The sequence below is a fragment of the Podarcis vaucheri genome, assembly GCF_965113315.1.
Source record: "Podarcis vaucheri genome assembly, chromosome: 12".
Lineage (NCBI taxonomy): Eukaryota > Metazoa > Chordata > Lepidosauria > Squamata > Lacertidae > Podarcis > Podarcis vaucheri.
Genome location: NC_138750.1, coordinates 27,406,891 through 27,434,595, shown reverse-complemented (window position 1 = coordinate 27,434,595; position 27,705 = coordinate 27,406,891).

Below are 27,705 nucleotides of genomic sequence, written 5' to 3'. Positions count from 1 at the left end.
AGCTAAAACAAAATACAGTCACAGGGTGGGTCCTGAAAATGCACATCTTAGGTGTCACGTGCGTCATTTAGATCGTTTAGGATATGACCAAGCAGTTAGTCGAAATCAAGCTCTTAAGTACTATTGATTTCAGTTGGAAAGGTTGAGGCCGTCCTTAAGGCTGCGGTCTCATGCCGCACTTTCTTGGAAACAAGTCCTATTGAAACCAAAGACTTACCAATAATCACACGTGGGATGGAGCTGTGAATTTCTCCAGTTGAGATCAGTCAGACACGCGCAACCCGGTCCAGATTAAGTATACTGTATTTGGAGGGAAACCTCAATGTGTTCAAAGGGGTTTAACTGTCAGACTGTGCTTAGGAAAGCAGCCTAACAGCGCAGTCCTAGTTCTACTCATAAGCAATCCCCACTAAGTTAAATCGGCCTGAATCCTGGGGAAAGAGTCTAGGATTGCAGCCTAAAAGTGCTTGACTTGGAGTGCATCAGTTCCCTACTTACTCATGAGAAGCCCCACTTCAACAGGATTAAAATAGAAGTGCATTGTGGCTTCATGTAACAGAGAATCATAGATTGTAGAGTTGGAGGGACACCAAGGGTCATCTAGTCCAGCCCCCATGCAGGAATCTTAGCTAAATCATCTTAGCTAAAGCAGCTCTCGGCATTGCGGCCATTTGAGGAATTGAGGGCGCTGGACTTCTCCCCCCCCCCCTCTCTCTCTCTCTCACACACACACACAGAGTACCATCTGTGTAGGCACAAGAGCAGACAGAGAAACGCGTTTATCTTGCAGAACTGCAAAGACAGACCAGCGCTGAGCAAAACTGGTGACGCTAAGGGAGCACCAGTTCTGCAGGTTTCTGCAAAAAAGGAAAAAACTCACACACCCCTTACTTCCCCAAAAGGTTACAGCGGTGCAAAGTAGGGTTAATAGGTCCCTTTGTAGAAATAAAACGTTGAAGCAAGTTTTCCAGGTATGAAATACATACCAGGGAGATATATATAAACTGCAGGATTTATTTGACGAACTGCTAGCTGATAAATCCAGCGCACTTCCAAAAGGGAAATATTTCCTCGTGTTAGGAACAATTCGTTTTCCACCCCTTTTTTCTTTTACACGGTGGAGTCACTTCACTACTTGCCGGTTGCAGGAGAGTCTTAAAAGTATTTTTCTTTCGTCTGTTTAACTCCCCCTCCCCACTCTCTCTCCTGAAGCTACGTGAGTTGTCTCTGTGTTAATTGGAACCACGATTTCTTAAAAAAAACCACACACACCAAAAAAGACCCCTTGCCTTTTATTGCCTAATCAGGTTTGCTTTCTGGAAGGCAAAGCAGCAGAGCGCGACGGTCTGAAGAAGATTTCTCTGCCTTTTCCTCCCTTAAAAAAGAAGAAAGAAGTTCGCTTACTTTTCCCACCGTCTCCTTTAAATATACATTTCTCTTGCCCTGGATGTTTACCTTCAGTCTGTGTGAATGCAAAAGAAGAGAATCAAACGCATATTTGCGGTGGGGGAGGGGCAGCCAGGCTAAGAGCTCTACTGTTAATGCACAGAAATGATCCCGCTTTGATCTCGTTCCTAACAAATCCTCTCTGCTTTGCAAAGGCTGAGCGGCTAATTGCCTCGGGGGGCCGCGCTGCCTTGAAACCCCAACAACGCTTGGAACTTCACCAAAGCGAATTCAAATAAGTCTGATACAGAAGACGTAAATATGGACTCCTAGTAAAAAATCAAATCACCACCCAAAACCCCTAGCTTGAGATCACAGCTTGTGTGTGTTTCTCTTGCTGGGAAGAAAGCTTTGCAAAAAAATGAACTGTATCCTTCTCTATCTGCTTTGGAGACATTTGATGCTGTGTTGAATTACAGGGGCTAGCCATAAACATTTCATCATTTGTGAAGGTTGTTGTTTTTTTAACGTCGCTTGTTCAAAATTCCCTTTAAGGGCGAAACATTCCTCCGCTCCTTTAGTGGAGGGAAATATGAAAACACCTTTCTTTGGAATATGCAGTAGAGGTGGCAGGCATCTGAAATTATGCATAGTGACACCGTCAGGACCTGAAATTATCCATAGTGACACCGTCAGGGGGCTAACTTGAATAAAATATTAGGGGGGGGAGTAGGTAAGCCTTGCCCTGAACAATCGAACAAACTTGAACGCGCACCACTTGAATGGCACTGCCCCTAAACTGTTATGAGGACCCAGCCCCTCAAATATTTTATTGGGGTGCCGAAGGGACGTCGGCCCCTAGGAGCTGGCCTCTACGGACACCGTATGCAGTGGTACCTCGGGTTAAGTACTCAATTCGTTCTGGAGGTCCGTTCTTAACCTGAAACTGTTCTTAACCTGAAGCACCACTTTAGCTAATGGGGCCTCCCGCTGCCGCCGCACCGCCGGAGCACGATTTCTGTTCTCATCCTGAAGCAAAGTTCTTAACCCGAGGTACTATTTCTGGGTTAGCGGAGTCTGTAACCTGAAGCGTATGTAACCCGAGGTACCACTGTAGTTCCTATTCCTGTGTGCTAGATTTGGGTGGGACTTTTGTTTCGATCAATGTATTGCAAAGTGCTCCAAGAGCTTTCGGGGCTATAAAGCGGGCTATAAGTATTATAAATAAATATAAGAACAGCAGAGAAGTGAAAAGTGGCAGCGGACACCCGCCCCCCTCTCACGGGAAGCAAACAAGCAAGACCACGGCTCCCTCCCCTTCTCGTCTTTTCCGCAACATCTAGTGCTGAGATCGTTTTGACGAAGGATGCTATAAAAACATCTTCTGAATAAACGGCACCCAACCGCCCTCTCTCGTCTAATCTAATTCTTGTTCAGCCTTTCTCCTGTTTCCTCTGGAACTGTCGCCCCCAACCGAACCCCGCCATATCTTATTGAAACTAAGCCGAAGTAAATGTAAATGATCACATATTATTCCCCGCACCCAAGCCTCCATTCGCGCGCCCCCCTTTTCGGAGTCCCTCTGTGTCTGTTTTAAATTGTCAGACCCCCTCAGGGCAGGGACCTGTCTTCTTCCTACAGCGCTGTGTGTGTACTGGTTGGCTATATTTGGTCGCCTCCAGTTCCGACCACGTGGTAGGCAGTGGTACTTCCGTTGTCCACCACCCTCTGATCTTTAAATGTGGACTACACAGCAGCAGACAACTTTTCAATCAACCCCATAAGTAAGGTTGCTGTGCTTTGGAGACAGAGCTTTTGGACCTTCAACAACCGCAGTAACAAGTAGCCATTCAATGGGTGAAGGTTCTGCACTATTAGCACATTGGGAAAAAGCTTGACCTGTTGAATGCCTGTCTGCCTCCCAGCCAGTTGTTATGGGGACAGGACTCCTGACAGGAGGGGGGGGAAGTAGCAGCCCTACCAACAACTGCATATCCTATACTTTCTGGAGTGTGCTGAGATGTGCAAGCTCATCAGGAGATGAAGAGCACAATGTGAAATGCTAAAGGGGCATTGCCTGTGTAACACCAGCAGAACTTGCGCAGTATGTATTTCAGTAGAGACTGTTCACACACACAACTGCTAGTTATTAAGTGGTAAGTCGTGCATGTGGGAACAGCCCTGAAGTGACCAAAGCCCTCTGAAATGAGAGGCATGTTCACTTAGCCCACTATAATACGTGATATTGTACCATAATAATATAATAATATATCATACACTGAATTCGTAAGTGAATATATTCGTATGTGGATATTCATAAGTGAATATATTCGTACACTGAATATATCATACACTGAATTCTAAAAAGAGAGGCTGGCTCAAATCTGATGGAAATAATATCCTCTGACCCTTTTCTTATTTTTTGAAAGAATGTGGGGAGAGGGCTGACTGTGGCCACTCACTAAGGAAGAAAATTCACTTTGTACTTCTTCGATACACAGTCTTTCCCTATTGTATTGTTAGGAGTTTGTGGGTGCCAGAGTTTGTGGGTGCAAGACATCCCTAATTCCTGGATTTAGTAAGTGTTAGAATTCAATCAATGCTTGGAGTATTAAGATGGGCTGCTAGGTGCTGAATTTAGGAGTGTCAAAATACAGGGCAAACCAGTTTTTTCTGCTCAGGAAAGCACCTGGGAGGAAAAAAAATAAAGGAGAAAAAAGGAAGCTGCTGGGCAAGGCAAAGACTCTGTGCCACCTGGCAAATGCAGGAAGCCCCTCCCTGAGCTCTGAGTTCCTTAATCAGGGTTTTTATTAGGATGAAGTTTTAGGAATTCAGCTGACTGCAGTGAGGGGAAAGGGGGTCAATTGATTAAAGGAAGCAGGCAGTGCCAGATTTACGTATAAGCTAAACAAGCTATAGCTTAGGGCCCCACTCCCTTGGGCCCCATCCAAAAAAATAAAGGGAAAAAACCTGGATGTTTATTTCCAAAATATCAGATTTTAAAAAATTAAATAAAACCTACATACAGCAACAGTGGCAAATGGCTTTAGATACTTATTAGGTCCATAAATTATCATATAGCATATATTCAACACAAAAAAGAGTGATTATTTGTTGTTGACAAAGGACAGCTGGACATATAAAGGGCCCCATTAGCTTCAGTAACTTAGGGCCTCATCAAACCAAAATCCAGCCCTGCAAGCAGGAGTGTGTGTGTGTGTGTGTGTGTGTGTGTGTGTAGAACACAATGTGAGCTGCCTGTTTGAATCAGAGGCAACAGTAATGGGAGAGAGGGAACCTTTTGGGAGTGTAATACTTTGAACCCCTCCATCATAGGGTCAGGTTGTAGATGTGTGTAAGCCATGCATCATAAAGACACCACAGTCTGCACTGTGCCCCATTTCCAAAGGAAACATGAACCCTGGGTAAGTGCATGGAGCCCTGGAATCTGGCACCTCTCGGAGACCTGGGTGGTGTGTAACAGTATTATATAGTTTGCAAATAGGGCTGGTACCATCTATCAGAGCTTATCTGCCTCCTCTCTGACAGTCAGAAATCATGGTTATCACTGTCTTGAGGCCATGGATGATGGGCCATGGTGGGAGAATCTTACACGTTTGCTTCCACCTCCTTAGATGAAGAGTGGGGTAGTATCTAATTAATTGGGCTATGCTACACTCAGTTCGAAGGGATGTGGTTGGCACTGTCAGTTAAACCACAGAGCCTAGGATTTGCCGATCAGAAGGTCGGCGGTTTGATTCCCCATGAGGGTGAGCTCCCGTTGCTTGGTCCCTGCTCCTGCCAACCTAGCAGTTCGAAAGCACATCAAAGTGCAAGTAGATAAATAGGTACTGCTCCGGCAGGAAGGTAAACGGCATTTCCGTGTGCTGCTCTGGTTCACGAGAAACAGCTTAGTCATGCTGGCCACTTCAGGGAAGTTTTTAACGTGTGATATTTTATTGTATTTTTGGTTTTTATGGAAGCCGCCCAGAGTGGCTGGGGAGGCCCAGCCAGATGGGCGGGGTATAAATAATAAATTATTATTATTATTATTATTATGACCCAGAAGCTGTACGCCGGCTCCCTCGGCCAATAAAGCGAGATGAATGCCGCAACCCCAGAGTCGGTCACGACTGGACCTAATGGTCAGGGGTCCCTTTACCTTTACCTTACACTCAGTTCAGAGGCATAGCATGGGGAGACCAGGGGGCCTCCTGCAGGCCCCAGCCCATGCACACATTTTTGAGGAGGTGCCCCCACGACATACATGGAGCCTTGGCAGCTGAGGTGCAACGGCAGTGGGCAGGTGGATGGAGGCAGTGGGCAAGGAGCCTATTGGAGGCAAGCTCTGTTCACCCTCCATGTGGGCTCTGCATGAACCCCCCACCCCAGCTGCCCAGTTCGCTGGTGGTGGGGGGAATACTTGCACCGCCCCGGGTGCCAGTAACGCATGCTATGTTGCTGGCTCAGTTCCCCCAATTGCAAAACGGAGACAATAGCCACCTCCCTCCCAGGACAGGTGGTTCCAAGGATGACTACAGTTAAAAAGAGATTGCAAAGCACTTTGAAAACTGATCATGGAGAACTCATAAAAGCCCACCACAGAACAAGACAGAGGTGAAACATTCCCTGTTTAATCAAAGGATTTGAGAATATGGGTGGCGCATGTGGCTATTGCAGAAGAAAGAAATATCTAAGCTCTCTCCCACTCCTTTAAGAGGAGGAACAAGAAGAAGACGGGAGGGGTGGGGGGTGGAATCGCCTATGTACTCGAACACCTCCAGAGGTTCTTTGAACAAATATTTAGTTTCCAAGTAATAAATTTGGGTAATGCAAAGAAAAAGCTTTTAGGCGCTCCAGTTGAAACTCGTTCTCGCTGTTCGCTGTAGGCGCTCAGAACGGCCGAGCTGGTAAACTTGCCTTTCACAGCAGTGGTAATTTAAACCAGGGACAGGCAGCCAAAACAGATCTGACCCCACAGATCGGTGCTTTCTTTTTTTCCTTAATGTTTAACTTCATCTCGGGAGAAACATTTAGCTCCCCTTTGGTAGGTCTCCTTTGAAGGGAACTCCCTAGCCGTTCAGATAGCCAAGTATGTCTGGAGCAGCCCAAAGGCCTTTCTAAAATCAATTACAGAAAGCAATAAAAGGTCATTTGGACAGCATTTCCCACCCTCCCATTAGGGGAGAGAGGTTTGGGGGGTTTTTTTTTTGGTATATCATCTCCACAACTCATTACTGTCTGCTCCCAAAATCTTGTTGTTCTATTGCGGTTTATGATCCCTCTGGACAATAATTGTGTAGGTCATCTCAGTGATTCCTGGTGTCACTGGTGCTAGGGAAATGTTTAACTGGATCTGTTGTAATGACATTTTGTGCTTGTGTAGAAAGACACCCTTGCCTTAGTTAAACTCAGACAGCTACGGTGTGTCAGTACAGTGGTACCTCGGGTTACATACACTTCAGGTTACATACCCTTCAGGTTACAGACTCCGCTAACCCAGAAATAGTACCCTGGGTTAAGAACTTTGTTTCAGGATGAGAACAGAAATTGTGCAGTAGCAGTGCAGCAGCAGCAAGAGACCCCATTAGCTAAAGTGGTGCTTCAGGTTAAGAACAGACCTCCAGAATGAATTAAGTTCTTAACCCGAGGCACCACTGTATATTGGAATCTCTCTGTCTATCTTTTATCTATCATAATCTATCTATGGGAAAGTACAAAAATAGATACATAATTGTATCTGTATGCCACCTTTCCACAGTTCAAAGCATGCTTAAGCTGGCTTACAGCATGCAGAAATACTTAACTGCAACATAACAAAAGTAGTCATAAGCAAGAAATAAAACATTATAAAAAATACACAACCAAACTGAACAACATATCCCCCACACCCCGCTAGAGTCTTGGGCATTTAATTATGGTGTGAGTGAGATATGTATTTAGTGGGTGAAACTTTATCAGCACTTCTACATGGCAGAAAAAGCCTCACATGCTGAATTTCATGTAGCTTTAAAGACAGAAGAACCTCTCTCTCTCTCTCTCTCTCTCTCTCTCTCTCTCTCTCTCTCTCTCTGTGTGTGTGTGTGTGTGTGTGTGTGTGTTGGCAAACCTACCTACTTAACAATCTAGAGTTGCCTTGACCCTGAGTACAGGTCTGGGGTGGGGCCTCAATGCAGAGGGAGCCCTGATTTTGCTCCAGGAAGCTGATTTCTTCCTCTTACAAGGAAGAGAAAAGAAAGCTGTTGTGGGATTTTGACAGGTAGGTAAAAGAATAGAAAAGGAATGATGGTGGGGGCAAGGGGGCGGGAATGATGCCTTCTCAGTCCTTGCATCTCAGAAGGGGAGCTGAAGGGTCCCACAGCCATCCTGCAGTGTTCAGCCAGCCTTTATGAATTGAATGAAGTAGAACATTGGACAGGACTTGCTAGAGGAAGGGACCTTTCAGTGGAGCCATCAAGCTGTCACCACAGTCATAAAGGCATGACACACAAGGAGGGACTAGGAGGGGAAGGAGTTTAATTTCCTGGCTCCAGTCACAAGGCCAGGCTTTCCTCAGCCCCCCCCCCTCCACAAATGGCCAGCTCCACCATCAACACGCTCACATGTTGCTGAATGGCCCGTTTGAGGCTGTAGGTGTGGGAATCCAATGATTGAATGCTTCCTTATATGAAAAACAAGCAAGCACCCGCCATGTGTACATAGAAAACCAGCATGCCAGGAGGATTGTGAGTGCCTAAGCCCTCACCTTAACCAGTGGTACTGATGGAGTAGGACTTTGGGGGCAGAAATTCAGCAGAATGAACAGCAGAGCCCTGAAATACTTCTTTACCACACTTTGAAATACAGTGGTACCTCGGGTTAAGTACTTAATTCGTTCCGGAGGTCCGTTCTTAACCTGAAACTGTTCTTAACCTGAAGCACCACTTTAGCTAATGGGGCCTCCCGCTGCTGCTGCGCCACTGCCGCACGATTTCTGTTCTCATCCTGAAGCAAAGTTCTTAACCCGAGGTACTATTTCAGGGTTAGGGGAGTCTGTAACCTGAAGTGTCTGTAACCTGAAGCGTCTGTAACCCGAGGTACCACTGTAACAGTGGCGTAGTGTGGGGGGTGCAGGGGGGCCGGCCGCACCGGGCGCAACATCTGGGGGGATAGGGTTAGGGGACGCAAATCCACGGGTTAGGGGCACAAATCCACGGGTTAGGGGGCGCAAATTACTTGCCTTGCCCCGGGTGCTGACAACCCACGCTACGCCACTGCACTGTAATGGAATGCATATAATCATGTAAACAGCCCCCTGCTCTCAGATATTGTCTAAAATCTAGCATTCCCCACTGCCCCGATATGTTAGTTTTCTATGTCCATTGAGTTTTTATTTCAGATAGAACAAAGTTATTTCTTCCTTTATTACATTTATACTCCACTTTCCTCCTAGGAGTTCAAAGTGGCCTGCTTGCTTCTCTCCCTTCACATTTAAGCCTCACAACAACTCTGTGAGGCAGGTTCGACTGAGAGGCAGTGACTGGCGCAAGGTCACCCCGTGAGCTTCATGGCAGAGTGGGGACTTGAACCCTGGTCTCCTAGGTCCTAGTCCAACACTCTAACCACCACACCACACTGGCTGCTTCTATTGTGAATGCTTTGCGATTGACTAAAAAGAAATGCGAGACATGTTCCAGCACTTGAGCTTTCACTTGCACCCTTAAGTGGATTATTCCAACTCTAGATGTATCATGGATACCAACGATGCAGCTCCGCTTTTGCACCGTTATCATACGACAGAGCTTGGTCTCCACGTACTTCAAGGGTGTAGAGAAGTGCAGTAGAGGATGGTACAGCTTGTAAGCATGCAAGTGGTAAGCCAAGAAGTCTCCATTTCTACTCTCCCTTGAGTCAAGTACTTTGCCCATGTGAAATACCCTACTTTGCAGGGTTGCTGTAAGCATAATTAAGACAATGCATGTGAAACATTCTGAACTCTTGAGATGTACTGCTACTACTGTGGTTTGGATCTTTCTGCTGAACATGGTCCATGATAGCTTAGCTAGTTAGGGTGTGGTGCTGATAACACTAAGGTTGCAGGTTTGATCCCCCTATGGGACAACTGCATATTCCTGCAATGCAGGGGGTTGGACTAGATCAGTAGTTCTCAACCTGTGGGTCCCCAGATGTTGTTGGACTACAACTCCCATCATCCCTGAGCTCTTGCTAGCTGGGGTGATGGGAGTTGTAGTTCAGCAACATCTGGGGACCCACAGGTTGAGAAAGGCTGGGCCAGATGATCCTCAGGGTCTATTCCAATGCTACAATTCTATGATTCTTTATTTTTGTATTAATAGCAGCCACATCCCTCTGTAGGTGAGGTTTTGGGTTACCATATTTATCAACTAGTTCAAGAGAGAAAGTCTGAGGAACCAGAGTGTGAAACGTAACTCCAAGACATGAACTGATTTCCTCAATATTCATTGCCCAGTCCTATCATTGTCTATAATATGCCAATGCCTTTATAGCAGGGATGGGAAATCTGCGGTCTGCCAGATGTTGTTGGATTCCAACTCCCATCAGCCCCAGGCAGCATGACCAATGGCCAGGGATGTTGGGAGTTGTAGTCTAATCACATCTGTATTAGCATTTGCTTCTTGTGAAAGAAAGGAGCTTCAAAGCAGGGGTTTGGAATGGAAAATATGGCTTATGTGAGTTACAACAGGTGCATGGCACACATTTTGATTTCCAAGTTTTTCCTCTTTTAAATAGCGCACGGGGCATAATGCTGTGAAAATGCAGCACATCATTGCGATGTGGGTGTGGTTAGAAGCCATGTGACTTATGGATAGGAGCAAGAAGGAAATGAGGCAGTGAGTTCTAAGACATGAGACCATCAGGCTGTCTGGGGTGGAGTGGAGGTTGTGTGCATGAGCTGAAACAATTCTGTGGGAACACCAGAAGTATATGATGGGCAGAAGAGGGGTTTTTCTAACCCTATCTTTTGACCAAACGTATTCCACTCTCAGATGCAGATTGCTTACTCTGAGCAAACCAGAGGGACTGTTTTCAGCAGAAGCCTGTTTGTGATGAATTTGCTGTGGTTTGTTCCAGACAGACATTTTATCACACAACACTTGGTCTTAGCCAGGATGTGGTCAGCCTTTGTAAGGTGTTTGGGAAAGGTTTTCTATGAACTCCTGCAATAAAACTTATAACAACTGGAGTTATGGGGCCTATTGCAAAGGGTCTTTAATGGTTTTAGGAATTTGAAGTTATTTTAAGGGGTGGGGATGGAGTTGTGTTTTATATTTCCTTAGCATGCTTGTCGAGGCATACTGGTACTTCGGACAAGAAAATGCTTTGCCACATCCAAAAGTGAATCTTTTGGGCCAGCTTGCCCACCGTCCACATTGTCACATATGGTGCTTGATTATGGGGAGAGAAGCAAATGCTCTTTAAGGAGAAGGGGGTATTTTGCTGCTGTGGGCAATTGCCTACCAGCCCAGCACCAAACAATTTAAAGCATATATCTTCTATACTGTAATCTAGACCAGCTGGTAGAATTTCCCTGAGGCTACTACTGCAGCCAGGAATTGCTGGAGTGTTGGTATGTACTGGCTTCACTTCCTTTTCCATAGACACATCCCCCTCTCCCTTTCCTCTCTCTCTCTGACACACATACAAACACTATGCTATGGTGGGGAGGGTGGTTAGAGGTTTAAGCAACAGCTGTAGTCGCCCAAAGACTTCCTCAGGAAATGTGTGTGTGTGTGTGTGTGTGTGTGTGTGTGTGTGAGAGAGAGAGAGAGAGAGAGAGAGGGATTTCGGGCATGTATCTTCCAGAACTTCTCTGACCAGAAGTGCTCCTAGCAGTAGCTTCTCCAATGGAAGAGTTGCTACGGAATTGTGGACTTGTTCAGCCAACTTTTGCCTGTTATAGCAAAATGAAAAAACAAACAACGAGAAGGCTACTGTGGATTTTAGGCAAGACTCCTGGGAGTTCTCAACCTTCACCAGAGGTCTGGAAAAACATTTCTCCTCCACGGGGCTTCTCCCAGGTGTGGTGAAGATAGGTCTTGCCTGTGGCCTGTCTACATAAAACATCAGAAAGACATAATAAAGGTAAAGGTATAGGTCCAGTTGTGGCCGACTCTGGGGTTGCGGCGCTCATCTTGCTTTATTGGCCAAGGGAGCCAGCATACAGCTTCCGGGTCATGTGGCCAGCATGACTAAGCCGCTTCTGGCGAACCAGAGCAGCGCACGGAAACGCCGTTTACCTTACTGCCGGAGTGGTACCTATTTATCTACTTGCACTTTGACGTGCTTTCGAACTGCTAGGTTGGCAGGAGCAGGGACCGAGCAATGGGAGCTCACCCTGTCGCAGGGATTCGAACCACCAACCTTCTGATCAGCAAGTCCTAGGCTCTGTGTTTTAACCCACAGCGCCACCCCCATCCCTTAAAGACTTAGTACTGTTTAGTAATGGTTTTACATGTGATGTTTCCAAGATGAAGTTTATTGTTATTGGTTCCATCTATAGATAAGGAAGTAGAGAACGTGGCTGACACCATAAATCTATACACCTTGCATAGAAATAAGTCCCATTGACACATGGGTGTACCCAGGATTTATGTTGGGGTGTGTGTGCGCAGGACACCCACTTGTCATCATGCTCTTGTCCAGCTCTGTCTAGCAGATTCGGAATGAAATGCCTCAACAACAGTTGTTTAAAATTTCTTTCTTTTGACCCCAAGTGCTCAGAAAAATCTGTCGAGACGTTTCAAATATTCTGATTATTTCAACTACTGTATTGGTTAAGTATTTTTATTTATTTTCTTACTTGGGGCGAGGGAGCTGCCTCCCTGAACTTCCAGCTAAGCCCATGCATTGACATAAAATGGTTGTGGATTACAGCTTACACAACACTGTGCTGAAGTATAGAACTGTGCTTGCATTGTAAATGTATTTGTAGTATTGTATTAGCAATGGCATGGCCATCTTGAATATTACCTTCAGGCATGGAAATTGCACCAAAGTAAAATAAATAAATAAATATATAGTTGTTTCTCTTCTGAATAAGCTGCTCCAGCCTGTCAGTCTGCTATGGGTGGAGATATCGTTGCGATAAATTTGTTCACCTGAACTGGTTGCATCACACGAAACCCAGTATTGTTTTCAACTTACCTGTACACTTTTATGAAACTGCTGGGGTTAGCACAGGATTGTGTATGCCAAAACTGGAATGTTGAGGTTGAAAGTATAGGTGACATAAAATGACTTTGGAAAGGCCTTGTGTTTATCTCTTCAGTTTTTGAGCCTGCTTGAAAACACTGTTGGAAGTGGGTTGGCAAAGGCTGCATTGGACTCATTTAGGGTTCACATACACGCCTGTGAGAATTTATACACTGAAGGTTTTTTTGGGGGGGGAAATTGTGTGTAGTTTGTGAAGAAGGACATACAAATTTACTGCAGTGTGTGTGAGCTGTTCTGCTAGTACCAGGCAGAAACTGGACTGTTGTTGGCATCTCAAGAGGCAATGGAGTGCACCTCCAGGGGTGAAGTCAAGCAGTCAAGGATACACTGCAGCTTGTTTTGTGTGGGATTCCACTTATTTCTGCTCTTCTTACTATCCAGCTACCTATAGCTCTTTCCTTCTGCCCGTCCTTTGGGAAATCTAGCACACGAAGCCATTAATAACAGCTGCCCGAAGTTCAGCCATTTCACCCTGATATTTCATATGCAAGTTTGGATTTCTGAGAGCTGAAAGGGTTTAGGCATGGCAATTATTAGTCAATTCTCCACCATGGTAGACTGAAAAATTAACCAAGGGATTCCTTCTATAGACAATGGGTGTTTTACTCTCTGCCTCCTTGTCTAATTTGCTATCTCTGCTTTCCTAAATGCAACTTCTTCATTGGCTAAAAAGGTGGGAGCGGGCGAATTTCCCACAAAACCAATGAGCAGAATCATGCCTGTAGATTTTGCCCTGTATCTTGGGTTCTACAAGGGCTAATGACTTGTTCCACAAAAGCAAAGCAAAGCAAAGCTGGGCATCCAGGGAAAATGGATCGTACAGAGCGGGGAGGACGACTGTGCATGTCTTACGCATGTCCATTCCATGTGAGCATTAACACAACCATGCATTCTCTCTATGCAACAAAAAAACTGCTGCAGCAATGAAATACAGCAATTATTATTTTTCATGAAACCTGCTTTAATAAAATGTACTGTGTATGTACTGTGATGACAATTTCCAAAGAAAACTTCCATGTTTACTGGGTGGAGATTGGGGGGAATAGCTCCACCAAACCATACTGTTGAAACTGGGATGTGCCGTCACCATGCAGCAATTGTAGTTTGATTGGAATTGGGTGCCATCAAAGTAAAAAAATGGCTAGATTGTGCTCAGGTGACTAGCAAACCGAAGTAATGGTGTGAAGATCAAGACCACCTACTGAGAAGCCACCCACACAGGTGCCAAACCATTCATCCCTTCAACATGTGTTCACAAGCTTCCATGCCAGTGGTGATGGTGGATGTATAATGGGTTGTTTTGATTCATTTGATTAAATGAACAACAACAAGAAGAAGTCTGACATTTCAATGGTGACAATGTCGTTTGGACACTGTGATAAACTTGTGCGCATGAGCAGTACTGGTTCCACAATTAACTCTCACCTGGATGCATCTGTTGTTGTTGTTGTTTTAAAGGCCTGGGCTCCTCCTTGTCTACAGTTCTGTAATCCATACTGCTGAGTAGATAACCCACAACTGTATTGATTGCAGCTACTTGGTGATTTAGAGACAGAAGCTGGTGCTGAGAGAGTTTGAAAATTGCCTGTTGATCATGTACCAAGTGACAACCAGTTGGTTCCCGTGACTCGTCAGGCTGCAAAACCAGGGGGTAATGTTTCCCTGGGAGGTCTTTTGAGCGCCATGGGTGGTTAAGCCAGACAGCTGGATTCTCGCTTTAGCAGGGCAGATTCAGAAGTGAAACTGCAGAAAGTCTAAAGGAGAACAGTCGCGGTGCAGAAAATTAAACTAATTCCTTTACCACCAACAGCAGCCACACCACGAGTTTAAAGCTGATGAAAGACAATCTTAGCGAAAGCAAAGGCTGAGCTTAACCCACCGAAGCTCAGTTCCGCATTGGCCTCTGGGGCTCTGCTGGACGCTTGCAGCAGGGGCGGGGTTACTCTAACCAGGAAGTGAACGCCGAGCGGGGGCTGGCTATAGGCAAGCGCATGCTGCGCTCTGGGACTTTTCTGGAGAGGGTTGTGTTTGCGCCGGGGCTCTTCAGATCCCACCCGGATCAAAACACAGCAGCGCTTCCTTTGACATAAAACAGAGAGAAGCTGAAAGTTCCTGACTGTTGTAAAATACCAAGTGTACAGCAGAAACGTGTATCAGGATCAGGGAGGATATGTGTTGTTTTGTGTTAATCTTTAGATCAGAGAAGGGATCCCCATCCTTTCCTTTCATGATCCATCCGTGCCCAACACTTAGACCAAGTGAAGTTTTACTGCCCTCTGGGGCTCTTAAATGGCACGATCCCCACCCTGCAACACACGTTAAGCAGCAGTTCCAAATTACCTTCCTAGGCTTACTTGGACACAAGGGTGTTTGTTGTTTAGTCGTTTAGTCGTGTCCGACTCTTCGTGACCTCATGGACCAGAGCACGCCAGGCACTCCTGTCTTCCACTGCCTCCCGCAGTTTAGGCAAACTCATGTTGGTAGCTTCGAGGACACAAGGGTACCAACTTGAATAAAATATTGGGGAGTGCAGGTAAGCCCCGCCCTGCATAATCCATCACATGACACGTGGCACGCACACGATTTGAATGACAATGCCTATTAACTTTGGGGGGGCCGCCCCCTCAAAAAAAATGGGGAGGAAGGGACATCGGCCCCTAGGAGTTGACTCCTATGCTTGGGCAAGAGAACTTCCAGATGGACTGCGTTTTCATGGGAGTTTGTAATGAAATAACAATTACACTCTGGTTCAGAGCTAGCCAAGCGGTGCCCTCCACATGTTCTCGACTCCAACGCCCATCAGCTCCAGCCAGTATAACCAATGGCCAGGGATAATGGGAGCTGCAACTCCTAGAGAGCACCACGTTGACTATCCCTCTGCCCTAGTTTTTCAACCGGTGGAAAAGGTTGGTGCGGGACAGCTGGAAGAGAGGTTGGGCATCACGTCCTCTTCTTCCAGGCAAGACAGGCAGCCCCACCGTGGGTCAAGTGGCGGGCAGGGCATTAAATTCCAAAGGGGGGCAGAAGAAAATTGGGTGGCTCTCGTAGCTGGTTGATGGGGACAGAAGCGACACTGAATGTATGTGGGGCGGAGGGGAAAAGATGAAGCTCAGAAGGATTGACAAACATTGGACTACCGCGAATGAAATATTATAGAGTGGTTGGGGAAACCCAGCCAGATGGGCGGGGTAAAAATAATAACTTCTTCTTCTTCCTCTTCTTCTTCTTGAAAAATATAATGACCGTATTGCAAGAAGCACCCCCGCCCCTGAAGTGTTGATATTCCTGAGCAAATCTGTAACGTAGTAGAAGCTTTTATAAGCTGTCTCCAAACTGGAGATGCATATTGTACCTACTTTCTCAGACCACATCCTGTACCCTATGCATTTCATGGCCTTTGGGGTCTACATGTAATTATACCTGCAGATTATTTTTATTTATTTTTTAAAAAAAAACCCAACCTTTTTTTTTTTTACATTCATGCCCCTCCTTTCTTCCATCATGGAATTGAGGACAAAGTACACATGGTTCTCATGTAGTCTAGGCACTGACCACCAGAGCCAGACTTGTTTGCTTATATATTTATTTACTTCGGAAATTGTTTAGAAACAGCTTAATCAGAACGCTCCCTAAAACCATAAGACTGTAGATGAAACGCAGCTACGACCGATATTTTTAAAATAAAAAATAGACATAAAATAATCATTGAGACACGGATAAAAATGAATGAAATTTTGAAAACCAATATAGGCGACTCATTTGTTACCTATAAGGATTCATAAGAACTTTAAAAAGCGAACATGGGTAACTAATTCGTATCGGTGGGCTTGCTGGAGGTCCCTTGAAAATTGGTGGTGGTGGTGGGGTTAATCAGCAAGACTTGAAGTTGGTGTCAATCGGAAGGTCCAAAGGACAGGTGCCGCCATAACTAAAAGACTGACCTCGCTTCAGTAAGGTGGTGGCTTCATGTATTTTCAGACCATGACTATACCCTGGGATAACCTTCCATGAAGTGGGCTCCATACCAGGAAAGTATATGCCAACAACAACTTTGTTCGTCTCCAGGTGCCGGGAGACTCTCAGTTGCAATGGCTGGAACAGACTGACTTCAGGTACTGCTTCTGAGGAGGGAAAAACCTCCTGGTTCAAGAAACCGAAGAAGTTCTGAGGAAGAGAGCGTCGCCTTATCTGTGACTGGGAATATAGACGAAAGAGACGCCTCCTGCAACCTCAGAACTTCCGAGGGGCACTGTTTATTTCGGAGATGTGAGGTGAGCAGCCATTCTGGTGGCCTTCAAGCCAGCTTGGTCGCAACACCGAAGACCCTGGTTTCTTGAAACAGATTTACTATAAAGAAAGTCAGTGCGACTTACATCTGAGTAAGGAGCTTGCACGACAGGGCTCTCTTGGCCACCACCACCAGCAGCAGCAACAAAAAATACTAACAGTATAGTAATACTAGTAGTACTTAGTGGAAGGCTTTGTGGTAACCTGGGAGGATTTTATTCTTGCTTATTTCCTATTTCCTCGCGGAGAAGAAAAATAGTGCCCTTGGTGTCTTTGTCTCTGTCTGCCTGCCCGCCCCCTCTCTTCACCTCTTCTTTAAAAAAATAATTAAGGAAAGGGCAGTGAGAAATGTCCCCATCCACACATTTAACTGTTGTGGGAGGCTAACAGGCATTTTTGAAACAATTCAGAAGATCTCGGAAAGGCATTTTGAGACTCGGTGAAAAGCCTTTCCGTGGAAGTCAAGGTTGTTTTTTAAAAAAATATAGATGAACATCTGGCCTCCAGAATGCAAGGAACGGGGGAGGGCAGTTGATCCACCTTCCCCGGTGCCAGCCAGCTGAGGCAGGCAGGCAGAAAGAGACACACACACACAGCGTCTCTGCTCTCTGACTCCTCCTCTTGCTCCTGCGAAAGTTATCTCCGCTTGTCTCTTCACTTCCCCAACTCCAGGCAGCTGTGGACGAACCAGCTGTTTTCCCTCTTCCTTTATACAGGGGTTCATCTTTTCCTCCCCTTTAACCCTCTATCATCTGATGCTCCCAGCTCCTTTCCCTACAGCTCTGGGCGAAGCAGATCCAAGTTCACGCGAGTTTATTCCGCGCCAGAAGATCAGACCAATCCATGGGTTCGGAATATACAGTTACTAAAGCGGTTTAAAACCACCCCTCCAAACCACAAATGGGGAAACGGGACAAGGCTCCGCCCCTGTACATTGTTTTTCAGCCTCCCCTCCCCGCAATCGTCGACAGCATGATAACGCGAAGCAATCAAATGGGGATTAAATATTTTGGACTGAAACCTGCAATACTTCGGCCCTCGTTCTATTGACGTAACTGAGATAATACCTGAGTAAATGCTTGGTGGACGGTAGTTCTTGTCTTTTCCAGATTTCAACGCAATATTCTGTTTTTTCCTTCCATGGATGGCATTTCAATAAACAGAGTTTTTCAAGAAGGTATTTGTCCTGGCTACAAATGCACGATTTTAAACAAACTAAACACTATTTTGTTATGATAGGAAGGCCTTCTCTATCTAAAAAGACGGTGACCTGTTTTATAGGATGCTAAACTATAGTACAGAATTATTCTAGGATGGCGACCTGCGTCCTTCTCTGTGTATGAAATTATACGGGATTCCTCAGGGGTTTGAAAGAAACTCTGTTGCAAGAAAGAGGATTCCTCGTGACTCTGTTTCATTTATCGAGTATAAATATATTGACTTCTCCGATCACCTTCCTGGTTTTGAATCGGTTTTCTGATGGGATCGTGGACCCTGATCGATCCTTGTCTAATTTTTTTTTTTGGAAGACATTTTCGAAACAACAACTGGTTGAACAAAGCTCAGTATTACTTTATTCAAATCCAGGTGGGAGACCGGAGGCATCCATTGGTTCATTTATGCAAGGTGATCGATGAAACGATTTATACTTGGTTAATTCTATCTCAGAATTCTCTCCGATTCTTTTATTTGGGAAGCAAAAGCAACTTCAGGAAATTTGCGATTATAAACAACCTCATTCAAACAAGTAGGATTTCACCTAACATTGTTTTTGGCGCGGGGAGATAGTAACAACAACAACAACAACAACAACAACAACAACAGTAATAACAAATTATTATTTATACCCCGCCCATCTGGCTGGGTTTCCCCAGCGACTCTGGGCGGCTTCCAACAAAATATTAAAATACAGTAGTCCATCAAACATTAAAAGCTTTCCCATTCAAGAAAAAAAGTGGACATTAAATATCAGTGTGACTCCCCACACTGGTATTGGTAGATATTTTTTGTTCCACCAACTGCAACCAGGAAAATGCCTTTCTATCGTCCTACTGTAGTATAAACGTGGTATCCTGGGTTTTTTTGGTTGTTTTTTTTTAAGGGGAGGGACTTTATTCCAGGCTGGGGCTATTCATTTCCTTCAGAGTTCTTCACAAACCCCACAGAAGCCACCTAGAAAAGTAGAAAGGAGCGAGGTTCGGATATACACTTATGCAAGAGGGAAAAGCCAGATGCAATTAGTTTCGAAGTTTGTTTGCTTTAATAAATTACCCTAATTACCAACAGTAAAACAATAAAGGAATGATTAAAATTGGACTCGGGGCTTTGAACGAGCAAACACGCACGCACGCGCGTAATAAAAAAACACCTTTCAAATAAACAGTTTAAAATGAATGGAAAAGCCGATTTTATTACCATGCCGTTACAGCACGTCCATTCAAATACGCGGAAGTGTGTTGGATATATTTCTGCTTCAGGGCGGGTAGCCATGTTAGTCGGTTGCAGCAAAACAAAAGAAAGGGTCCCGCGGCACCTGAGAGACTAGCAAATGCCATCCAAAATGTGCTGGTCTCTCAGGGGCCGCCGGGCTCTTTGTTACTGATATCTGACGTCAACCGTCCATCTCTCAGTCCCATGAGCCCGAAATTAAACTGGGCGCGAAAGCCCAGGCCAAGTTAAGTCCTTTAAGTCCCATTGGCTTCAATGCAACAGTTCTTTTAATTCTGCCACTGGGATTCTGCTGCAACCCTAAACACGCCTGGTAGCGAGGAAACCTCATTGAAAACAGTGGGATTGACTTCCGAGTTAAGAAGAGCGAGTTCCTCAAGCGTTTCGCTAGGTTTTGTTTTGCGCAGGCCATACAACGCGCCTCGCAGTTTGCATCTTACTCTCGGGGCAATCGGGCAATCCTAGACGATTAACATTCCCATTTCAGAGAAGACAAACTGAGGCAGAGGCAGAAAAAGGCAGACAGACGGGCCCCAAAGCGCTCAAAGGGTCTCCAGGCTGCGCGACCTGTGAATCGCTGACGGTTCTGTGTCCACCATACGCTGCCCAGGAGACTCAGCTGCTCTAAACGATGAAGTCCAGTGCTTCGGCCTTACTGGTTTGTGGGTAGGACTGAAGAACAGGATTAGACAGGAAAATAACATTGGGATAGATAGATCAGCATCTTACACCACATATCTTAATGCTTTGTGGGAATGGGGACTGGGGCTTCACAGTCGCTAAAGCGAGTCAGAATTCCCCTTTGCCAATAATCCTTCATTAAAAGGGCAGCGATGTAAGAAGAGTCCGGCTGGGTCAGGCCACAGAGTCGTCTAGTCAGCATCCTGTTCTTACAGTGGCCAGCAAGATGCCACAAATAAGGTCCTGAGCGGAGGAACACTCTCCCGGTTTGTGAAGCCCAGCAACTGATATTAAGAGGCATACTGGTTCGGACAGTGGAAACAGAATATAGCCACAATAGCTGGAGAAAACCCCCTCTTTTTACCACTGCAATGGTGAGTAATGCAAGCTGATCGAGGGGAGTCAAATAGTGATGAATCAGTCTTAAGGGATCCCTTCTATGCTCTCTTACTGGCTGAGTATAATTTTGCTGACATCACACTTTGGTCCCTTGACTGTGTTGCTACAAGTTTTGGATTTACACAGAATACTTCTCCTGTGCCATAGTACAGAGATGATAGGTAATGATTGAGTGTAAGTGCTCAGATACTCTTAAAAACTAAGGACCAGCAGAGTCTGCATTAATTCGGTACCTGAAAATCTGACCTTCCTGCAGGTTAATGAGAACAAAGCCGAGAGCCTGAAATATAAAAGAAGCACATGTCGTCCATTGCTGAAGTCACCTCTCTAAGTCAGGGATGGCGAACTTGTGGCCCTCCAGACAGGTGGACTGCAGCTCCCATGACCCTTGACCCTTGGCCATACTTGGGTGTTGGAGTTCAACAAATATCTTGGGTGGGGGCAAACGGGTTCCTGCCCTAGATCTTCACCATTATTATTTTCCTGTTACTTTTGAAACACCCCCACCCCCCCAAGAAACAGAAACAAAAAACCCCGTTTCTCACCTTTCCTCCAAAGAAATGGGCTAAGCGTGGAAATTTCAAGCCGTTTCAGACTTTGCTTGGCAATCGGACCCGTTAGACTAGCCCAAATTTCGCTCCCGGGGGTCGTCCAGGAATCGGTCCCCACCTGGAAAGGCTCCGTTGCCAAACTCTGCAGTCCAGGAAGGACTCGAAATATCTTTGCGCCGTCGTCCTTTCCTCTCCTCTCCTCCTTGGCAAAGTTGCAGGAGGTTCCTTTTGCAGGGGAAAGAGTCGCTCCGGGGAGAGGCAGCAAACGCGCGCACAAAAGCAAAGCCTGGCCGCCAAACGGAGCCCTCGGTGCCGGGAGGGAGAAAGAGAAGGAAAGGGAAGAGAGAAATGGGCTGTGTGGCTCCTTTTGATCTCTGCGGCTCGTCAGCAGTGGGGGGCGCAAGAAGACAGCAGTTTGGACGAGCCTTTGTGATAAATGAGAGGAGGCGGAGGAGGAGATCTGGAATTTACACAGATGGAAATGGTGGGGAGGGGGACTGAGGGGAGGGGCCGCACCCATACTGCCCATGCGCTGTATTTAGCATCATCACCACTATTAATAATAATAATCAAACTCATCCACCCCGTTTCCATTCCCTCCAGGCGCCCTCCTTAAGACAAGAAAGCTTGGATTTACTTTCCTTCTGATATCCGGCCATCCACGTGAAACAGGCACTTTATTTTACTTTATTTTTGTCGGTGGTCGCTGACCATGAAGAGCAACTCTACCTTTCCGGGCTGCGATGACAGACTCTTGCACACAACCCACCAAACCGAAGGAGGAGAAGTGCCCGCCTAAAGAGAATGAGGTCGTGCAGAAGTGTTCGGATTTTCCACGGGCGGTCCGAGCAGCCAAAAAATGTTAATTACACATGGTGTGAAGAAGTCTTGCCTTTCATTTGTTTCAAGTTTATTGCAAATCAAGTTCACTGGGGGGGGGGTTTAAGAGAATTAAAAAATAATTATTTCCCTGTCCAAGAGGCGTCTCATTTATTTCAGTTTTACCGATGATACTTTGAATTGATCAAGGTCAACAAGAAGTCTGTGATGAAAGTGATGCTTGGACTCCATTCTCCAGGTTACCCAAACCCCAAGCCACAGGTATAATTTTGCTCTAGTTGTCTGTGGTGGGGACTGGGAACAATGTACTTGAGTAATTACAGCCTATTTGGATGACCATTTCTGGAAGATAGTGCAGGGCAACTATTGCTCTGCCCCTTGTTAGTATGGCTTTGGTATGTCATGGGACTCTGTTTCGTCTTGTTTGACCTCTACATGGAACCAATGAGCAAGCTCACCACCGCTCAGGATTAGAGCATCTGCATTATATGCACTGGGTCCAAGGTGTGGGAATTAATATCCTTCCTAACTTGTGCTAGCAAGTTCCTTTACTTAGCAGAGTTTACATTCCCCTTTTACATGCACAGCAGATAGCTGGTTGCAGGCTTGTGTAAGCCTCTTACTATTATACAATTCAGTCTGTCTTCGGATTGAATTGTATGTTCCTGGTAAGTTCCCTTGAATCCCTCTTAAAAGAATAAAGATGCCACAACCTTATTCAAAGTCAATAAAAGAAGTTTACTTACATCAGTTCACAGTTGGATCCCTGAAGGCAGACTTAGTTACAAATATGTACATATGGATCTACCCCATATGGGGGGATAATCCCGGAGCTTCTGCTAGCTGAGAGCTAGCAGAGCAGTCCTAGCTAAAAGCTGTTCAAACAACGAAGGAAGTGAAAAAGAGAGAGGTGTGCTGCGTGACCTGTCCTTTTGTTACCTGGACAGGTTAGGTCACACCCACCTTCTATCACATGCAAAAGGAAGGATGCTCCAGCCAGGAGGAAGAGGAAGTTTTTTTTTTTTTTATAAACCTTTATTTTTATAACAACAGCTTAAAACACATATACATCATTCACTAAAACAAAGTCAACAAGCAAAGGAAAATTACATAAAACCAAAATCAAATTTTAATATACAATTCTGTTACATTATTCGACTTCCCATCACCGCAACGTGAGCTATAATTCATTGATATATAGTCAGCAGCGTTTTTTGTTAACCATTGTTTCTACCTCGCAGTTTTTATATTATACCTACTGTGATTTTAATGTTTCCTATAATCGTTTCCATGTATGAGAGGAATTTATTCCAGTCGTTGATAAATTTGGTGTTTTTCTGTTGCCTGATCTTCTGTGTCATTATTGCTAAGTCAATATACTCAATTAACTTGGTTTGCCAATCTCTGATTGTTGGGACGTTGGGGGTTTTCCAATTCTGTGCCAACAGTATCCTAGCGGATACTGTTGCATATTGGAATAGGGTTTGGTCCTCTTTCTTGATTTCATCCCCCACCATTCCTAGGAGGAATGCCTCAGGTTTTTTAGGAAAGGTGTACTTTAGAATCTTTTTTAATTCCTCATAGACTGAGCTCCAGAACCTCTTTACCTCCTTGCATGTCCACCACATATGGTGAAAATCTCCTTCTTTCTTCTTGCACTTCCAACAGGTCTTGTCTCCGGTTTTATACATTTTAGCTAATTTTGTTGGTGTGATGTACCAACGGTACATCATCTTTTCCATATTTTCTCGGAGTCCAACACAAGCTGAAAATTTCATATCCTTATTCCATAATTTGGTCCATCTTTCGTATTCTAGGGGGTATCCTAAATCTATGGCCCATTTAATCATAACCTCTTTAACCTCCTCGTCCATAGTGTCCCAGTCTAATAGCTGGTTGTACATTTTGGATAAGAGTTTAGATTTCCCTTCTATTATTTCTAGCTGGAACTTGGATTTGTTCTTACTCATACCGATTTTTTTATGCTCGTTCCAGAGGGCATTGATTTGGTGGAATTGAAACCATCCCGTTAATTTATCTTTTAACTCTTCGTAGGGCCTAATTTCCCATCCCTTATCAGACCTTCTCAGAAGATCAGCGTATGTCCACCTTTTGCCTTCCATGTTTGGTTTCTTAATTGCTAGAATATCAATGGGTGACAGCCACCATGGGGTGTCTTTCTCTATCAACCTCTTACATCTGTTCCATACTTCCAACAACGTCCCTCTTATAATATGGTTGGAGAATCCTCTATGTACTCTCCCCTTTTCCTGCCATAAGTATGCGTGCCACCCAAACCTAGCATCAAAGCCCTCCAGATCCAATAGGTCAGTGTTATCTAAAGTTATCCATTCTTTAGTCCAACATAGACAGGAGGCCTCGTAGTACAATTGCAGGTTCGGGACCGCGAACCCTCCTCTATCTCTTCTGTCAGTGAGTAGCTTATATTTAATCCTGGCCCTTTTGCCCTGCCAGATGAACCTAGACAGGGTCCTCTGCCACTCTTTAAACATTGTTGTACCCCTTACTACTGGGATGTTCTGGAATAGGAATGTCATTTTTGGGAGGATATTCATTTTGATGGCAGCCATTCTCCCCTCCCACGAGAGCTGTAATCTACTCCAACTATCTAAGTCTTTTTTGCACTCTCTCCAGGTTCTGTTATAATTGTCTTCCACCAGATTTATGTTTTTTGGGGAAACCCAGATACCTAGATATTTAACCTTCTTCGATGTCTTTATCCCGGATTCGAACTCAATTTTATTTTTCGATTGTTCGTCTACATTTTTTATCAGCATCTTTGTTTTAATTTTGTTTAGTTTAAACCCAGATAACCTTCCAAATTCCTCCAGTAGTTCAATAGTTTTATTTATCCCTTTTATGGGGTCTTCTATTGTAATTACTAGGAGGAAGAGGAAGTTTTGACTGGCTGAACCAAACATTCCCTCGCATGTCTTCTCTAGCATTACAAGGAATGTTGTACTTGACTGCTCCCAGTGGATTACATCCCACACAAGTTACAGATAGGTAGCCGTGTTGGTCTGCCATAGTCAAAATAAAAAAATTCCTTCCAGTAGCACCTTAAAGACCAACTAAGTTAGTTCTTGGTATGAGCTTTCGTGCACACGAAAGCTCATACCAAGAACTAACTTAGTTGGTCTTTAAGGTGCTACTGGAAGGAATTTTTTTATCCCACACAAGGTTCAATCCCTGGTGTCTTCAGGGATTATTCTCCCTGAAGTGTGATTCAGAGATTATGTATTACCACCATTGACTCCTCGCCACAAATCACAGCCTTTGCTCACAGACAGACTTGAGCAGAAGAGTCAAGGGTACCAACCTTAATAAAATATTGGGGGGGCTGGTAAGCCCCACCCCACATAATCAATTACATGGCATGGCGTACACACACCATTTGAATGACAATGCCTATCAATTTTGTGGGGGCTGAAGCCCTCACAGCCCCTAGGAGTTGGCTCCTATAAGAGGAGCCATGATTAGGAATTATGAGACTTGGAAAAAAATGACTTATGCATGCTCTGAGTGCACCTGTGTCATCAAATGAGGAACCTTTGCTTGTATTGAGTAAGGTGATCCCACATCACTCAACCTTTGTATAAACAGTATAACCACCACTGTAGAAGGGGCCTCCTGAAGCAGGCCAAAGGCCCATCTAGTACAACATCTTCTTTTCACAGTAGGCAAACAAGCACACACAACAATTTATAAACCTACATACATACATGATAAGTAATAATAATAATAATAATAATAATAATAATTTATTATTTATACCACGCCCATCTGGCTGAGTTCCCCCAGCCACTCTGGGTGGCTGCCAATCAAGTGTTAAAAACAATACAGCATTAAATATTAAAAACTTCCCTAAACAGGGCTGCCTTCAGATGTCTTTTAAAGAGAAGATAGCTGCTTATTTCCTTCACATGTGAAGGGAGGGCATTCCACAGGGCGGGTGCCACCACCGAGAAGGCCCTCTGTCTGGTTCCCTGTAACCTCACTTCTTGCAATGAGGGAACCGCCAGAAGGCCCTCGGTGCTGGATCTCAGTAATTTTATTTGTATGCCGCCTTTCCATAGTTCAAGCCATGCTCAAGGCAGCTTACAACATGAAAACACACATAATTACAACACAATAAAACTAGTTACAAACAATACCATATAAAAATACATATCCAAATTGAATAATTTCCACATAAATCTTAAGATCTAAAATAAATACACACAAAAATAATATAAATAACAGCACTGCCTCCACAACATTCCCCCCAGACAATACCCTAGCCCAATATTCTGTTCAGCAGCCTCAGCTTTTGTAGCTAGAGTCAGTCAGGGCCCTGCCCTCCAAGGCCAGGAGGAAAAAGGCCTGAAGTGCAGAGAATGGGTCTTCCGGTCTTCCAGGATTCACAACCCTAGGTGGTCTCTGGCCTCTTCATCAACCTCAGCTTTTGTAGCTGGAGTCTTCAGGAATGCTAGACAGACATACTTCTCTCAAACCTAGAAACATACACTAACCTTACAATTCCAATAAAACCTAAGTGTTGAAAGTTGCAATGCACACAAAAGCCACAATTTCCCCTCCAAATTCTTCTCAAAACTGAATGTGAATTATTAAGTAAAACATAAATATTACAGAAAGATACTCACCTGGGTCACCATTGCTCTCTCTTAACAATCAACTAAAAAAAACCCCAAGCTGCTCAAACTTATAACCACATCCCTTCTCCTGGCTAGCTACAAAAAATGTACTGTACTTTGAGGTGTAGCTTTCAAGAAAATAGCTCTGAGCATGCTCAGACTGCCCTTCAAGTCAGGCCAGTGCTGAGACTGTTGGTCACTCCTCATGACAACAGCTGGAGTAGGAGCCTTTCCAGCAGGGGTTGGAGAAGAGATTGTCCCTGTACAATTCAAACACCAGTCATAACTTTTTTCTGCCCAAAGATACATGGAGGGCAGGGACTTCTTTGCTGTAGCTATATTTTTGGAGTAGGATTGGCTGAGTGCTGGACAGATGTGTCATGGCCACAGTTATCCACGTGTTCGTAATATACCATTTGGATTAATGCAGTGTATAGTACATGGAGCTGCCTTTGAAGACAGTTGAGAAGTATCACTTGATTAAAATTATGGTGACTAGATTTCTGATTGGAATCTGACAAACAGAACATATTTCACCAGTCTTAAAATAATTCCACTGGTTCCCAAGCACAAATTCCAAGCACAATTCAAAGTACTAAGATCTCTTTGCCCATTGACACTACCGGCCAGCCATTCCTTGGCTTGTGCCATGTTTTTGCACCCAGGGCCCCACCATTCAGAAATCTCATTCCTCACTTTCATCTTGGCTGTGGGAAGCCAGGGAGCCGATAATGAGGAAGGAGTATAAATGTCAGCAGAAAACCAGCTTCAGTCAAGAGTGGCCCAGAGTGGCTGGAGGCGCCCAGAGTGACTGGGGAAACCCAGCCAGATGGGCGGGGTATAAGTAAATAATCATAAGCATAATTTTTATGTCACACAAACAATACTGACTGATGGTGGACCACTCAAATATCTTCTGACGGTTGATTAAGAGTTTTATAGCACCAACTCTTTCCCTTTCATTGTGGCTGTAATTTTAGATATGGGGAGACTGCTATTATGTCTTCCGTGATCTTCTCTTCTCCAAGGTGAATATACTCAGCTCCTTCAACCATTGCATATGGAACTTGTTTTCTGAACACCTTACTGTTCTGGTCACCATACTTGGACGTGCCCCCGAATTGTCTGCAATGTACTGAAGTTAAAGAGGAGTGCAGAGCATTCTTGATTGATGGATTAAGACTGAAAATGCTCCTTGACAGATGGCAGGAATCTTGGAAATG